The sequence below is a fragment of the Melanerpes formicivorus genome, unplaced genomic scaffold (genome assembly GCF_026170545.1).
Source record: "Melanerpes formicivorus ecotype bairdi unplaced genomic scaffold, bMelFor1.0.p_v2 SCAF_10, whole genome shotgun sequence".
NCBI classification, from domain to species: Eukaryota; Metazoa; Chordata; class Aves; order Piciformes; family Picidae; genus Melanerpes; species Melanerpes formicivorus.
This window is the reverse complement of record NW_027142362.1, coordinates 17,775,697-17,792,446: the sequence shown is the minus strand read 5'-3', so window position 1 is coordinate 17,792,446 and position 16,750 is coordinate 17,775,697. Positions and strand designations below refer to the sequence as shown.

Sequence of the window (16,750 nt, the reverse complement as noted above, 5' to 3'; positions counted from 1 at the left end):
TTTACTCCACTTTGGGCTCATAGGATTTCAGGCGGTAGTCGTGCCCTTGTAGACCTTGATTGACAGGCTTCCTGAATCTAAATTCTCTCATAGTTTACTACTTATCTATGCTTGGAAACATCTAAAGCTATTTTTAAAAATGCAGTGTTGCCACTAAGCAGCAGTTGCATTATTGCTTCCCCTTGATCCTCTGATTATAAAGGAAAAGTGTTCTCGAAAAGGCCATAGCTGCTCAGAGTATTTGATCAAAATCTTATGATTCTAAGGAAGAATCTCAAAAAGCATTTTTTGGTGTGGTTACTTGGTTAATGCTAGATCAAGTTGGAGACTGGGCATGAATTTAAACAAGAGCTAGGTCTTTAAAAAGTGACCTTTGCTTAAGGCTTTGAAAATGAGAAACCACTTCAAGAGGCATAATCTTTCCATCTTTCCATCCTTCCAGCTGTTCTGTTAAGAATGTTTGCTAAGAAGTAATTTGTGGAAATACGATGTTTTAAACATCTTCTAGGTTATATTCCTATGCTGAAGGTAGAGAAATCTAGTGAGAAGTGATCTTTTCTAGGTTACCAGCTCACAGGGAGAAGTACAGAAGATCCTGGTTTTGTCTAGAACTAAGTCTTTGAACACATCAGATTTTAGGTGCTTTTGTAGACTTCTTATATCCATTTTCCTTGTGATCTACATTTAAATAAACAAGACACTGCTTTCATACTTTTAAGTCATTACAACAATAGAGGCTAGGGAGCAGCCTTACTAAGAAGGCTCAGAGGTCAGAATACAGAATTAACCAGGTTGGAAAAGACCTTTGAGATCATCGAGTCCAACTTATCATCCAACACCATCTAGTCAACTAAGCCATGGCACTGAGTGCATCGTCCAATCTCTTTTTAAACACTTGCAGTGTTGGTGACTCCACCACCGCCCTGGGCAGCCCATTCTGTGAAGAATTTCTTCCTAACATCCAGCCTAAACCTCCCCTGGCACAGCTTGAGACTGCGTCCTCTCATTCTGTCACAGGTTGTCTGGGAGAAGAGACCAACCCCCCCCCCCCCCCCCCCCCCACTTACAGCCTCCCTTCAGGTAGTTGTAAGCGACAATAAGGTCTCCCCTGAGCCTCCTCTTCTCCAGGCTAAACAACCTGGTGAACAGTAAGCTGCAGGTGAACCAACCATATACTGTGGTGACAAAGATAGCCAGGGGCACTCTGGTCTATATGAATAGGAATGCAGACAGCAGATCAAGGGAAGTAATTGTCCCCCTCTGCTTATTGTGCAGTAGATCACATCTGTAATGCTGTTCCCCTCTGGTACAAGGAATTGGAAATCCTCAGAGGCCACCAAAGCAGTTGGAGGTGGAGGCCAGGCTCTGTGAGGAAGTGAGGCTTGCTTAGCTTTCAGAAGAGGAGGATTTGGGGGGACCTAACAGCAGTGTTCCAGTGTTTGTGAGGAGGTATTCTGGGAAGCAGAGACAGACTCATCATACCAGTATGTGGCAGATAACAAGACAATAGGTATATGTTGAAAGGAGAGCTTTGGACTGGACATAACATCTTTTGATCCACAAGGACAATGATACATGGGATCAGGTAGGCCAAAGAGGTTGTGTGATCTCCATCCTTTGAGGTTTTTAAGACCAGACTAGATAATGCTCTGAGCAACATGATAAGGTCTCACTGATGACCCTGATTTGAACAGTATTTTGGACAAGAAACCTCTGACATTCTTTCCAGCGTGAATTGTTCCATGATCCTGTTGACAGTTACATGTTTGTGCCTATCTGTATGTGATACAAGAAGCAGATATGTTTCCCAAAGTTCAAATTGTTTTAGAAAGAACTAGAGCTTTCATTCTAGGGCTAATCTGTGCATCTCAGAAGAGCTGGAGTACAGTATCAGTACTGATACATTGTCTTCCATTACCTGTGTAATAGCACATTACTGTTAGTGCAAACAAATACCTTACTATATGCTTCCCAAGGAAGACATACTTGCTTGAAATATTTTAATTTGAATGTAGGCAGAAACAAAAGGAAGAACATACTTCTTGAAGCAAGAACCTTTCTACATAGTATCTTGTGACACTCCTGTGAGGCAATTAGAGCCTTACAGCGTTAGTGCAAGAGACATAATGGTAGTTCTTATACCTGGAAAAAACAAAGCACTGACGCAGTCAGTCATGTGCATTTTACAGGCTAAAAGGAAGAGCTGAAAGCAGAACCAGAATTCACTCCACAAAACATGCAATTGCTGAGTCAAATGCTTTTTAAAGTACTTTGGATACTGGAGAGAGCATTAAATGTAAGATTTTTTTTTTTTTCCCAAAGACCCATTTTCCCTTGAAAGCTGTGTGAAAAGCAGTTCAAGAAAGCACTGTGTGCACCATGTGTTTCTTGAAGTGCTCAGTGCTTTAGGCTTGTGCTGCCTGTGGGAGCTGAACATTCAGCACTTAGGCTTTATCATAGCGTCCATGAAAAGAGGGCTTTTGTTACAGTTCTGTTTTGTCTGAACTTGAGTCTCATCTCGGCAAATGTTTTCTAGAATGAAGGTCTTAATTTATAAAAACACATAGAATGAACCATTTGTTTCTGCTGCTTGTAGTCAAATGCATTGTCATTTGAGTACATGATACTCCTTTCCTTTTTTGTTACATTACTTACTGTCTTCATTCACCTACTGCAATAGAGGAAGGTGATGACTTGCACTTCAAGAGGAGTAAATTTGAGCAGAGACCAGTATGGAAAGCTCTGGAATTAATAAGTACTTCCACCAAAGCAGAAGAGGGAGAACTAGAAGCTCTGTAGGTAGAGATGGCAAGAAACAAGTATCCTTGTTCTCAGATGATTAAGGTTGCATGAAATACTAGTGGGAGATGCATACTCTGAAGTATACTCATGTGTGAAGGAATCATTTTCTTTTGGAATAGCAGTAAATTAATAGAAAAAGAAAGTTGACCAAAAGGGTATAGAAAAGGTCTTGAAATGAAGAACTGTATCATTTATAACTTGTTTGAAGCTTGGAGTCTAGATACTGAAATCCAGATAGCAGTATTTCTGCAATGCAGACATCTGTTGATACCCACGTGGACTACTGGTGGAAGCTGCATGGAGAGTATCTTAGGATAATTGCCTGTTTTGAGCTACTAAGATGAAATTTCCTTCAGAAAATAAGCCTTCTAGTTACAGACTTAGTAATGAAGATTCAGCCATGTAGGAGTAATAACTTGTTCTTGATTTATTACTTGAAAGGCAGATTGAATATTTCCATTCTGTTATGTTACTGAAATATTTTTTGAACTTTGTTTTGTACATTGATGTTAGGAATATTTGTGAACATGTCACCAGCTAGCATTGTTTCCAGATCTCTGTTTTCCCTTTCACTTCCTGCAAGATGCACATGTGGACTAGAACCTTTGCAGAAGTTTCTCCCCCAAGTCAATTGTAGCCTAGGCCTGGTCATTTTCAAAGGGTGAAATTGGCTGGTTTTATTCCTAAAAGCTTTCTTCAACGCAGAGGCTTGAACTTGCAAGTTTTAATTTTATGTCAACTACCTTTGTGTGTAAAACGTTCACAGGTTATGATCCTTGAAAAACTCAGTGAAATTCTTTCACCTGAGTAGAGTGGTTAGCTAAGATTTTGTAATGTGGTTGTAGCAGGCAAGTTACTTCTTACTGTCACAAGTGGACAACCTTTTCTTAAAAAAGCAGTCAACTAACCAACCAGCTCACAACCCAACATAATAGTTTTGTAATACTAAACATGAGTGGTGATGCTATTCCAGTGGGAACTAGATGCTTGACTACTGTAGTCCAGAATGCTAGGTGATGTTGTCTAATGTAGGAGTGTAAGGCTTTTGGGGTTCATTTCCATTTTCTCCAGAAAGGTATTTTTCTTGCAATGACTGCAAAAGAATCATCTCAGCTTTCCATTTCTTTGGATTTGTTGTGAGTGACAGTCAAGTGATTATCCTAGCACGACACTGCAGAGTTCTCCAGGGGATTTAGTGAGATAGTAATTCCAGTAAAAATTGAACAGAAAATTCAGTTTAGAAGATAAACAGTGATGGAGAATTCATATTATTATGTATAGACTTTAATCGTTCCATCTCACTGTGTTAAGAGTCTGAGTCCACAGAAGACTTTCATTCAGTTGAGGTTTTAGGAATGACTTCAAAATGATCTCTTGGGATCACTCTGTGGTCCGCTTCTCTGGATCATCTGCTCAGTAAGGAAGCATGGGAATAAAAGTAGAAAACCTTCCGTATCTTGGGGTCCTAAGAATTGATGTAAACCTTAGTTACACTACAAACTAGCAACAAACAGCCATGACAATGTCACCTCAATTATTCATTAATATACAGTGCTTATCTTTGGGAGAATTATGTAGTCTCTTAAAAACTCTGGAAGGGGCTCCTTAGGCACTCTGTCATGCAAAAGACCATTGGTCTCATGCAAAGTGACCCTATAGCACCCAGAAATCCTCAGTTACAGGGAAGATTATGTCCAGTTCTGGGCTCCTCAATTTAAGAAGGACATTTAAATACTTGAATGTGTCCAGAGAAGGGCAACGAGGCTGTTGAGAGATCTCGAGCACAGGCCCTATGAGGAGAGGCTGAGGGAGCTGGGGTTGTTTAGCCTGGAGGAGGCTCAGGGGAGACCTTATTGCTCTCTACAACTACCTGAAAGGAGGTTGTAGACAGGTGGGGGTTGGTCTCTTCTCCCAGGCAACCAGCAACAGAACAAGAGAACACAGTCTCAAGCTGCACCAGGGGAAGCTTAGGCTCAAGGTGAGGAGAAAGCTCTTCACAGAAAGAGTAATTGACTATTGGAATGTGCTGCTCAGGGAGGTCCCTGGAGGTGTTCAAAAAGGGATTGGACATGGCACTTGAAACCATGGTTTAGTTAGTCAGGAGGTGTTAGGTATTAGGTAATAGGTTGGACGATGATCTGTGAGGTATTTTCCAACATTGTTGATTCTATGATTACAGCATTTCACAGAATCACAAAATATATCTGGGTGGAAGAGACTTCAAAGATGGTCCAGTCCAGCACTGAACTATGTACTGAAGGGTCAGCACTAAACCACGTCTCTAAGTACCAGGTCACCAGGCCTACACACCTCTTAAACTCCTCCAGGGATGGTGACTCCACCACTGCCCTGGGCAGACCATTCCTGTTGCTTGACACCAAGAAGAGGCTGGCCCCCTCCTTGCTCCAACCTCTGTTCAGGTAGTTGTGGAGAACGATGAGGTCTCCCTTCAGCCTCCTCCAGACTGAACAACTCCAGCTTCCTCAGATGCTCCTCTTAAGCTATGTGCTTCAGGCCTTTCACAAGCCTCCTTGCCCTTGTCTGGATATGCTCCAGCACCTCAATGTCATTCCTATACTGAGGGGCCTAGAACTGAGCACAGTTATTCAAGGTGTGGCCTCACCAGTGCTGAGTACAGGGGAATGATCACCTCCCTGTTCCTGCTGGCCGCAGTGGTTTTAGTACAAGTCCGGATGCCATTGGCTTTCTTGGTCCCTCTCCAGGTTGCAGCTTTCCAGCCACACATCCCCAAGTCTGTAACTTACCATGGGGTTATTGTGACCCAGGTGAAGGACTTGGCACTTGGCCTTGGCCATTGGTCTAAACTGTCCAGATCCTGCTGTAAAGCTTCCCTGCCCTCTAGCAGATTCGCACAGCCACCCAGCTTGGTGTTATGTGCAAACTTACTATCATACTATCAAAAAGAAAGTACATCAAACTCAGGTGGAAACAACTGTTGTTACAAAGCATTCATGACAGGTCAGGCACTTTTGAAGTGGTTGTGGTAATAAAACTTGCAGGAAGTTCATCTTCTATGTAGGGAATAGACCTAAAGACCTGTAAGCGCTGACTTAACTTTAGGAGTTCTAAACTGATTAGGGAATGAACATGAGCATGTTGGAAAGCAAGAGCACATGGAGGAAGGAAGGAAAAAAGGAGGATGGGAATCAAGACAACGTTTGTATTGTTGGTGATAATAATGGTATGTCTGTATATGAAAATGTCCTGAGGAGGAAGAGGAAGTGACATTCTAAAAGAGTGATTGTGTAGGCAGAAGCAGGGAGCCTGGACGAAACATTAGCTGCAGTTCCAAAGTAAAGGTGATACCTACCTCAAATTGTATGAAATGCAAGACTATTAAGTCATCAATGTGTTGTCTGCATTAAACATGGATAAACAACTACAAAAGAACAAAAAAATCAGGCTCTATGTCCATCTTTTTTGATGCTCAATTATTCCAAAACTATTCTGACAAGCATTTTTTCCACTGTATACAAGCTGTAACATCGAATGAGAAGCCCAAGTTCTGCAAGGACAGCACCTATCTAAAGAGCATTATAAGAACCTTCCAGAAGGAGTAGCCGTATTTGATATTGTGTTCAGGTTCAGTGAAATAGCTGGTTGTTATTTGGGAGAAGGAATAACAAAATAAGATGGTCACATAGCCCTCCACATGTTTACTACCTTCATGCACTAGTCAGAAACAAAGGTACTTGGGTGGACTTAACTGTAACCCAGTATTCCCTTCAAAATTAGAAGATTGTCTGCTGAAATGTACTGGTTAGCCTTTCTTTCTAGCAAGTCTCAGAAGAGCTAGTTAACATTGCCTTTTCCTGCCCCAGCAAAATGGTAATATATTTCTGAGTGTTTGTTTACTGAAGCAGCTGAAGGGAATGAGCATTGCACAGGCCAGGTCCTGTTGTGGAATAACACAGTATCGCAGTATCACAGTATAACTTAGGTTGGAAAGGACCTCGAGGATCATCGAGTCCAACCTATCAACACAGACCCCATGACTAGACCATGGCACCAAGTGCCACGTCCAATCCCCTCTTGAACGCCTCCAGGGTCGATGACTCAACCACCTCCCTGGTCAGCCCGTTCCAATGACGAATGACTCGCTCGGTGAAGAACTTCCTCCTCACCTCGAGTCTAAACCTCCCCTGGCGCAGCTTGAGACTGTGTCCCCTTGTTCTGGTGCTGGTTGCCTGGGAGAAGAGGCCAACTCCTTCCTGGCTACAACCACCTTTCAGATAGTTGTAGAGGGCAATGAGGTCACCCCTGAGCCTTCTCTTCTCCAGGCTAAACAATCCCAGCTCCCTCAGCCTCTCCTCATAGGGCTTGTGTTCAAGGCCTCACACCAGCCTTGTTGCCCTTCTCTGGACACGTTCAAGTGTCTCGATGTCCTTCTTAAACTGAGGGGCCCAGAACTGGACACAGTACTCAAAAGTGCGGCCTAACCAAAGCAGAGTACATAGGATTTAATGACATAGGATTTAATCCCCCCGCCCCCAGTAAAATGACACCAAGCACTTGATACTACTTTCTAGAATCAGTTATACCAGGTACCACAACAATATCATTTCATTGCAAAGGCAAGTGCACTCACATGGTTTAGCCTCATATTAAAACAGGCCTCAAAGCTGATACTCCAGAAGCCAGGAGAGATGCCTTTTCAGCACATCAGGGAGAGAGTGTGTGGAGACAGGATTGCTTGTCTTGTTCAGAAGCAAGATTGTTCCAGAGCTGCTATACCCCTCACATCCATGCCAAATCTCTCTCCTGGGAATGAAATCTTGTGTTAAATATTAATACTAAGCATCTATTTTTTTCCCCTTTCTTTTTTTCCCCTTTTTTCTTGGTGTGGTTTTTTTTTTTCTTTTTCTTTTTTTTTTTTTTTTTTCTGTTAGGTTTTCTTCTAATCTGTAGCCATCCTGATTGCTACCAGGTTTCACAGGGTTGCTATACTGTCTTGAGTTCCAAAGACCAGTACAACTACTAATGTGGTCATAAAGGCAGTTACACAAAGAACACAAATATTTCTACTCTTATAAACTGATCCAGTATGGGAAAGAAGCAAAGACTTGCTTCTGTTCCTGATTCTTACTATGCAGCATAGCATGTTGTTGCCATGCTACCAGAGAACTGCTTGCCTTGATATTTAAATTTACCCTTAATAGATTTGCATTTAAAAAGAATGAACTGCTAACAGTACATTAAAATATAAAATAAGACATAAGCCTTGTCACCAATTTATTAATGTATTTTTTAACTGCCCTATTTCCATTTGAAACTGTTACCCCTTGTTCTATCACAACATTCCCTGATTAAAGAGTATCTCCTCACCTCTCCTGTACATGCCCTTTATATACTGGAAGGCTGCAGCCAGGCCTCCCCAGAGCCTTCTCTTCTCCAGGCTGAACAACCCCAAAACTCACAGCCTGTCTTCATGGGAGTGGTTTACTAGCCTTCTGTTTATCTTTGTGGCCCTCCTCTGGACTAACTCAAGCAGGTCCATGACCTTATGCTGGGGACTCCAGGCAGAGTCTCATGAGAGTGGAGTGGAGTGGGAAGAATCACTTTTCCTTGACCTGCTGGTCATTCCTCAGCATGGAAAGCAGAGATGGACCAATCAATGAAATATATGAAAATTTTGTTTTGTAGTGGAATAAAAGTTTTTATCAAGGGAGAAATATAAATTATAGTTTCAATACTTAATGAAAATGTACATTTTACCTACCTTATTAAATGCTTTTTACCATCCTTCATGGTTTCTGATTTAGCTCTGCAAAGGGAAATCAGAGTACAATGATGCTTTCTTGTTAATAGTAGGTTGTGGAGGAGAAAGGAATGTGGTTTTCAAATATGTGTGTGTGTGTATATATATATATATTAAAAAAATAGTCCTTTAAGAACAGACTCTTGTGTTACTGGAAGACAGCTCTTGATTAGAGATAAGACAGCTTTAAAAATAAACTTAGCCCTGTGATATTCTTAGCCAGTCAATCAGTGTGGCTTTAATTATGTAGAAGTATTTGACATATTGTGGCCCAGGAGATAAGAGCTGCTGCATATTGGATGATAGAAAGAAAGGGAGTTCTGTTGATGACTAGAAATTCCATGCTCAGTGCTGCATCAGAGGCATAAAATGAGTGGTGGAGGGAAATACTTCCTAGTAAATAGTGATTTGTATTGCATTTCTGATTCCACTGTTACGAAGGTTGTTGGTGGCAGAATTCTTCATTCCTAATAAATGGTTTCTTGATGGAAGATTGGCCATGAACATATTGGTGTGGTATCAGGAGTGTGCCTTTTAAGTCCATTGTGTTGTGTAGTTTCTTTTTGTGTGTACTTTTTGGTGTTTTTTTGTTTGTTTGTTGTGGTTTTTAAATAATAATAAAGGATTTTTCTTTGTTTTCAGTGGCAGGTGGAAATCTCCCTCTGTTCTTCCCTAAGTACTTAGACACAAAAGATGTCTGTTGTGATACTTGCTGCTTTCAGGACTTTGAAAGAGACCACCTTTTAGCACTTCTGTTCTACACCTATCTGCAGTGGTAGTAAATTATCTCTACAGCATGTGTTTCATCTGATATTTGTCCTCCATTTATTGTTCAACTCATACACATCATAACTGGACATGGCAACTGGCAGATGATCTAATTAGAAATACTGATTTGAAGGAAAAAATGTGCTGTTAAGATTGTGTTTACTCTAGGGATGAATAACCTCATGTCAGCTTCTTTTCAGCATAAGATGTGTACATTTCGTACTGTAATTTTTTAATACTACCCTGCTAGGTAAGATTTAGGGTTTGAACATCTTGCCAGAAGTTGTTAAAGCAGGGGAAATAAATTTGATGGCTGTTTTACAGATAAGGAGTTACTGAAATGACTTTCCAGAATCATTCACCCTGCTGTGTGACTGAAGCAGGAATAATAGCCCTCCAGAATAGTTCATGGAATCATAGAATTGTTATTCTAAATGTTCCCTAAGTGTTTATGCACTCTACCACCTTAACATGGTTCTTGCTTCATACAGTAGCATTTAGGAGAATAACAAAACGTTAGCTATCTGCATTCTGTCATACAAACATCTTGGCACACATTTTGGCACAACAACGATTTGCTTCATGAGAAATTACCTTGTACAAAACATAGTGAACAACCTCAGTAATCTATTCTTTGCTTTCCTGAAGACTGAACTGAGGGAAAACTCTGCATTGGAGGGCAGGTGGTATTTATTACAATGCTACTAGTCCTTTGTAATGTTCATATTTGTTTTGGAAGTTTTAAATAACAACGTAGTAAAATCTCTGGCTTACTGTTCAGCTAACATTTATTTAACTTAGAATTGGTAACACTTTCTAATGTTGGGAGCCTTATGATATTTAGTGATTTAGTTAAGGCTCCAGCTGTTGGGTTGTGAGAATTGCACCTTTGAGTTTCTACTCACACAGGCTCCAGGGATGGGGAAACTCTGAATATGTACATTCTGTGGACAACATGATACCTTTAAGTAATTTTGGAATTACTTGATTGGCAGTGCTGTAGCAGTTTTAGTGGAAATGAGTTCCTTAATATTAACCAGCACTGGTTACTGTTTTTCTTTCTGATCATATTTAACATTTTTATAACCATTTTTAATAAATATAAACAAGCCAAATGCCATCCAGAGTTTCTGAACCAACTGTTTAATCAACAAATAGTCCGTGGTACTAAAATATTTTCACTTGTGTAACGATAAACCTAATTAAATTAGTGTAGGAGTTAAGGTAATGTAGTAACCTACTATAATACTGGTAAATACCATCACAAGGTTGGGAAATACGAAAGCTGTGTACTGCTGCTCTGAAGTTTACCATCTTTTCCATGCCCTGGCACAATGAATCATGTATTTTGACAGGATGAGGCTCATATTGCCTTTAAGATCTCTCATCATTAGATGAACTTGTGACTAACTGGGGATGACAACTGACGTCGACCCTAGCTGACTGGTTGACAGCTTGTAACATGCTGGTCCCATCAATACAATGACTGTCATCTCCTCAGGCTGGATTGGTAGTAGTGCTTCCTCCTCCTCTCCTAGACCATGCTGTGAGGCCTGTGAGGCTCTGCAGGAATGGTTTCCCTTGCTGAGCTGCATGCCAGGCTCCTTATCACAGGACGTATGCAGAAGACTGCAGAGACACATATCATAAAGACAAGTAATGGGGGAAATCAAACAGTAGTATTTTTTAAGTTTGAGGTTTTCCATAGATGTGAAACTAAACTAAACAAGATAGTAGCATCCTGAATAAATGGAGGTCCTTGGAAAAAACCCCAAACCAATCTTTACTGTAAGGAAGCCTATGAGCTAACAAAGTGTGTAGACCCCCTTTGTGGTAGGCACTTACAAAGCAGCAATAGACTGACACTGCTCAAAAAACTGACCTGCCTAAATAGTCTTTTGGTGGTTTGGTATCTTTATATATTTACCTGAAAGGGGAAAAGAATATTGCAAGAGCGTAAAAACATAGTAAAGAACCAATATAATCTTATCTTATGGTAGAGGTAGGATGTGAAGCACTAGATATAAGCAACAGCACAAAGATCAAACATTTACTGAAAACTTTGAGTAATATGTCTATAATTATCAGCTAAAAGAACTTCAATGCACTTGACTGGAATATTGTAATTTGGTTTTGCTATTTAGTTGAATTTTGCTTTTCACCTTCATGCTGGCTTAAATTATGAAGGTAAAAGAATTACCTTTCTAACTGAATGTATTATATAGTTTGCCTATATAAATATGAATAGCACATGGGGAAAAAAGTTCTTTACCATGAAGAACATAAAAGGATGGCTTTGCAGTTATTATGCCATTTCCATTGCTGTTGTTCTTGGCCAATACTGTGCCAATGTGTGAGGTTTGATTGTGTTTGGGTTTGTCTTTTAAACAAACTCCCTAAAGGCTGCTTCACTCATCTATCACCTGTAGACTTTCAGATTTTCAAGGTCTTTGTGGCAGGAATGTCCTCAGAATACTAAAAATAATGAAATCTTGGTTAATGGACTTTTCCACAACGAACATCATTTAGGATTTATTTGTCCTAAGCTGACAGCTGTTACTGTAGCAATATGAGATGAAGAATTAAATGAAAAGAATGTATTATGTGGCTCTTCGTGGCGTGAATCTGATAGAGAGGTATCAAAAGCACAGAAGCTGATTATAGCCTTACAGTGCTAGGCTTCATATTATGGTACAAAGTTGTATCTTTCAGGGAAACCTTCCAAGTGCCTGCCAAAATCCATTGATAAAGCCCAGGAAAGGTCAGCCCAGTGGTAGGCTGTTGTTGTTTTACAGCTGTGGGCAACATTATTGAAGGACTGTGGTTTATCTTTGTAGTTTGAGTGCCTGGAAGCTAACCTTTGAGTTGAACTGGGCACACCTCAACGGTACTTAAATACATCAATCTTGCTACAAGCTGCAAACTTCCCTGCAGTACTCTGCATTCTGCTGCTGTACTCTGCATCCCCAGAATGTCTGACCAGCCCCAGCAGGACTACAGCTCTGTGTCTCTTTTTAATGTAGGAAATTCTACTTAGCAGTAAGAGGCTGCCATGGTGTAGTTGTCCAGACCATAGTAATTATTAAGCTTAGAAAGATGAAACCTAGTTGACTTAATGCTAGAACAGCAGTGATTTTTTAAAAAATTGTTAGGGGAATTTGTCCACATTTGACTTTTCCAGGGAGCACAACAATTAGGCAGTTTGTAGTATTCTTTAAGGTTCCTATTCTGCCAGACATAATACTTTGTGCCTTATATTTGCAACTGTAGACAAAAAAATTAGTTATTGTAAACATGATACCAAAATTTATACACCAGCTGATGCTCAGGACAGTGCAAGACAAACCAAACTATTTATGATTAAGTGTCAGACTCATATTGCCATTTGCATTCATGCCTTACATTCAGCCATGTTTAGAGATGGGAGATATAGACAAACTGACCCAGAAAATTCATACATAGATGCAAAATAGACTGACCCACAGTGTACCAACGTGATGTTTCAAGCAAGATATTTCAGTCTTCTGTCAACTATTTCATTTTGAAAGGAAAAACAGGAAAGTGTTACCCAAGGGCATAGCTACATTTACTCAGACTCTAGGAAATGGATTGTTTATTTAAGTACATTAAGCAAAACAGAATTATCCTATGACAAGTGAAATAAAATGCAGAGGAAAATCTTTTGTGTCTTTTATATATTTCTGTTTGCTTCATTAATATTCCCCTAGTCCTTTGATAGAAAATATGACACCAGTAAGGTAACAGACATATGGATCATGATGCTTCAAGTGTGTGTCTTCCATACTGCTCCCCAGCTATAACCTTTCCTTGTACTGGGATACAGCAACCTTGAACTGCAGGATGAATGCCTTTTATCTGACAGGTCTGTTACTTTATTTCCATGGGATACCATTATTTTACATGCTGCAGTGAGGCCAGCTGCAATCCAAAACAAACCTGTGTTTAGGCCAACTGTAGATCTAATTAACCCTGCTGAAGCTGCATCTTATTCAACCACAGGGCATGCTTACTGATGCGAATGGCTGATGCTGTATTAATACTTTTTTTAATATTGCAGAACAGTGAATTTTTGCCTTCTTCCTGTTCTGTGCTGCATTTTTCAGTCAGTTACTGGCAGGGAAAGACTGTCTACATGTGTGTGAAGACAAAAGAATAAGAAAAATCAACCCAAACCAAAACCTTAAAGTCTCCAAATAGGATTTTGATAGTCATTTATAGAACTCATAATGTTCCCATTGCTTTCAGAGCACAAGATGGAAGAGAAAAATGAAGCTTTTGTCTACTGTACTTTCCTGAAGTATTTGTTGAGCCTGGAGGAATGACATACAGTCAGAGACTATTCAAAAGGTGTAGTCTAACAATGTAGAATGAGCATAGTATGAATTACCAAAGCCCCATGCCAATCTGATCTGCAATTCCTGCTCTAATGTTTGTGTTTACTTTTATTTTTTTAAGGACTTTATTACACACCTGTAGAGAGTAGGATCTAGAGTCTCCAATGTTCGAGTCTCGCTCTATAATGACCCGGTTGAAGTGAAATAAACATTCAGTTATCATCATGAAGGTCTAATGGAAAATGACTTCCTCAGACTTTCAGCAGGCAGGTGTTAGAAGGAGAACTACGCTCAGAAGTGATTCATCTATTGAGACTTCATCTCCCAGCAACAGATGTGTTTGATTTTTCCTTTGATCATAAAGATTGTATTGCTAAAGAAATCATAAAATCAAGATACCTTTTTCCAAAGATGGTCAGAGACTTCAGTAAAGATTCAGTTCCACCCTCTTACCAGAACCACTCATCATCAGGAGTAAACCAGTGCCTTGTTGCCCTGCTTTGTTTGAGGAAGCTTAGTTCTTCAATTTTCCACAACTTCTCTAACTAGATGAGATCCACATGCTATCCTTCTCCTTTATAAGCCATTGGAATCTGATGGGATAAGATTTGGCTTTAAGTGTAGCCTTTTACAAAACAGAGTTAATGTCTACAGTTTCAGCACGGAAGTCTGTTCAGTCAAGGGTTTCACTTGAACTTTGCTTGTGGATTTCTTGAAAAGCATCACTTCCCCTTTACTGAAAAACTGCTGTGAACTAGAATAGGCAGCTGAGGTAGCCTAAGTAACAATTTTCAAAGCATGCTGTAAGTAAAGGCTAATTGCATATTGTACTTTATCCACATACGTCGTATGTATTGATTTTGAAGGCGTTGTTCCGTAATATCCCAAAGGGTGAAAAATTCCTTTAGAAAAGGTTCTTCACCCTTGATGTTACTTCATATCCTCCATTTTCAACCATTCATGAGGGTATTTAATTGTTTTCCAAACAACAGAATAGTCTTTTGTATCAGCTACTACTATTTGCGTAACACTTGAGCGTTGATTTGCCTCTTCAAAACCTCAAGAAGATTTCTTAAAACTAGTACTGGGAGCTAAACTCTAGCTCCTTACCAAAGATAACTCAGAATCCATAAAATACTACCAGTTGTCATTATGCCCTTCCACTCAGCTTCATTGCTTCTCACAGAGAAACAGTGGTGTGTTCTGGAAGTTAGCAGGGACTTGAAAGTGTCTTATTCACTGAAAGATTAATTTTGTTCATTCTTTCTATATCATTAGAAAATAAAAAACATCAAAATCTTCTCTTTATGCAATAAAGACAATAAGTGAGGGAAAAAAAGGCAAAACATACTTCCATCCTCTAAAATAAAAGATCACTATCTTTGGTATTGCAACTTCATGGGTAGAAAACTGCATAGAGCAGTTCTTTACTTGCTCAAAGCTTTTAGATAGGGGGCACTTATGTCTGTAAATTACAGGCAGTCATTGGTGAAATATTTGAGTAAGGGGGTTAACTCCTTTGCATATATATGTAGTTACACACCTGGATCTATGTGACTATGAACACATACATAGATGTATTCTTGCTCTTCACTTGGGGCACAGGTCATCTTTTCTTCTGCTCTTCCAGTCTGTCTCAAGACATTAAGGATAAGAGGGTTATTAGGAGCAGTCAGCATGGTTTTACCAGGGGGAAGTCATGTTTGACTGACCTGATAGCCTTTTATGAGGACATAACCAGGTGGACAGATGATGGTAGAGCCGTGGATGTGGTTCCAATCCCTAACATTCTGTTAGTCTGTGTGCTGCTGTGATTCTGCCCTCACAACATACTGGTTAATGTGGATGATCCATCCATAGCTGATTGGGATTTTTTTTTACATCATTAAATAATGTGCTGAGATTTGCATTGCAAATGCTAGGACAGTGAGCCATTTTTGTTTACAACTAAAGTAAATGCCGCAAAGGTCCTTTGTATCTAACAACGGAACAGTCAAGAGCATTTTGGCCATCCTGTTTTTCACCCGTTTTTTTGTTTAATTTTTTTTCTGTTGAGCATAATGGGTAGATATTTTTTAAGTTCACTGTCAGGTTTCACAGATGTAGGTTTAAGGAGATTATTTATGCTTTAGGATTTAATATCTACCAACATGCTGTTCATTTTCCTGATACCACTAGGGACTAGTTCTTTCATTTACAATTTATAAGTCCTTGTCTACAGACATTCAGGTTTTCAGATAACTGAATGTTTGAAGCATCCTGCAATTACTAATACAATGAATTTTATCTCAAGCAAACAGTGTTTATTCAACTAATACTCTATGTGCTTTATGTATGACAGGTCCAAGTTGCTTGTTTTTAAAAAATTTAAACAGAACAGATAATGATAACCTTTTGGTTTGCTCAGGAGTCACCTTGGGAGACCTCCCTTAGTTTTATATATGTTATGTTTGGTGAGGAATGCTGTTTTCTTGTGTCCTCTATGTGATAATTTGAGTAATTAGCCTTCCAAAAGGACATGATCTGAAGCTCACACACACATATATCCAGTGGTTCTTCCTTCTGAGACTTTGCATGTGGAATGAAGAATCAGGCACGCTTCTGTGTGCCTGATGAGACCCTCAAGCCTTGGCAAAGGTTGCAAACAAAGATGCGATATATTCTTACATCAGAGCCTCATGATACCTAAGATAACTGCTTGTGAACGGGTGGCAGTAGTTTACAAGGTCTTACACGCTGTGCAGACAAGCAATTCATATTGCTGTAGGGTCAGCTGCATACGATATGCTTTGATAAAGAAGTACTTTATTCTCTGTAGTAGTCTAGATGTAAACTGTCAGCTGATGAGCTTCTGCCACTTCCCTTCTAAGCAATATTCTTCAGTTGCATAGGTCTAGCAGTCAGTGCTCAGAGCTGCTTTCCCTTGCCCTCATTCATTGCTAGGGTTCACTTTGGTTCATCTGTTTCCTATCAGACTGTACCACAGACAGAACTGTCAGGTCCAGGAGCTCTGTGAGGCATGCCATGCAATAAGTGATAACCTTCT

At 39.9% G+C, this 16,750-nt stretch overlaps 1 protein-coding gene and 1 long non-coding RNA gene across 7 annotated transcripts in view; one reads left to right on the top strand and one right to left on the bottom strand.

Moving 5' to 3' along the window:
• APBA2 (amyloid beta precursor protein binding family A member 2) overlaps window positions 1–16,750 on the top strand; it is an 82,061-nt gene that overhangs the window by 1,849 nt on the left and 63,462 nt on the right. The gene's annotated exons all lie outside the window — the stretch shown is intronic.
• LOC137443865 (uncharacterized) overlaps window positions 7,183–16,750 on the bottom strand; it is a 70,901-nt gene continuing 61,333 nt past the window's right edge. For 2 of the 4 annotated variants that reach the window (XR_010988008.1, XR_010988011.1), the window contains 3 exons: window positions 15,248–15,335; window positions 14,104–14,297; window positions 7,183–8,587 (listed from right to left, as the gene is read on the bottom strand). This is a non-coding gene — a long non-coding RNA (uncharacterized lncRNA). Of the gene's footprint in view, window positions 8,588–10,473; window positions 10,979–14,103; window positions 14,298–15,247; window positions 15,336–16,750 lie in introns of those variants that run through there. The other 2 variants (XR_010988009.1, XR_010988010.1) reach the window with 2 other exon arrangements.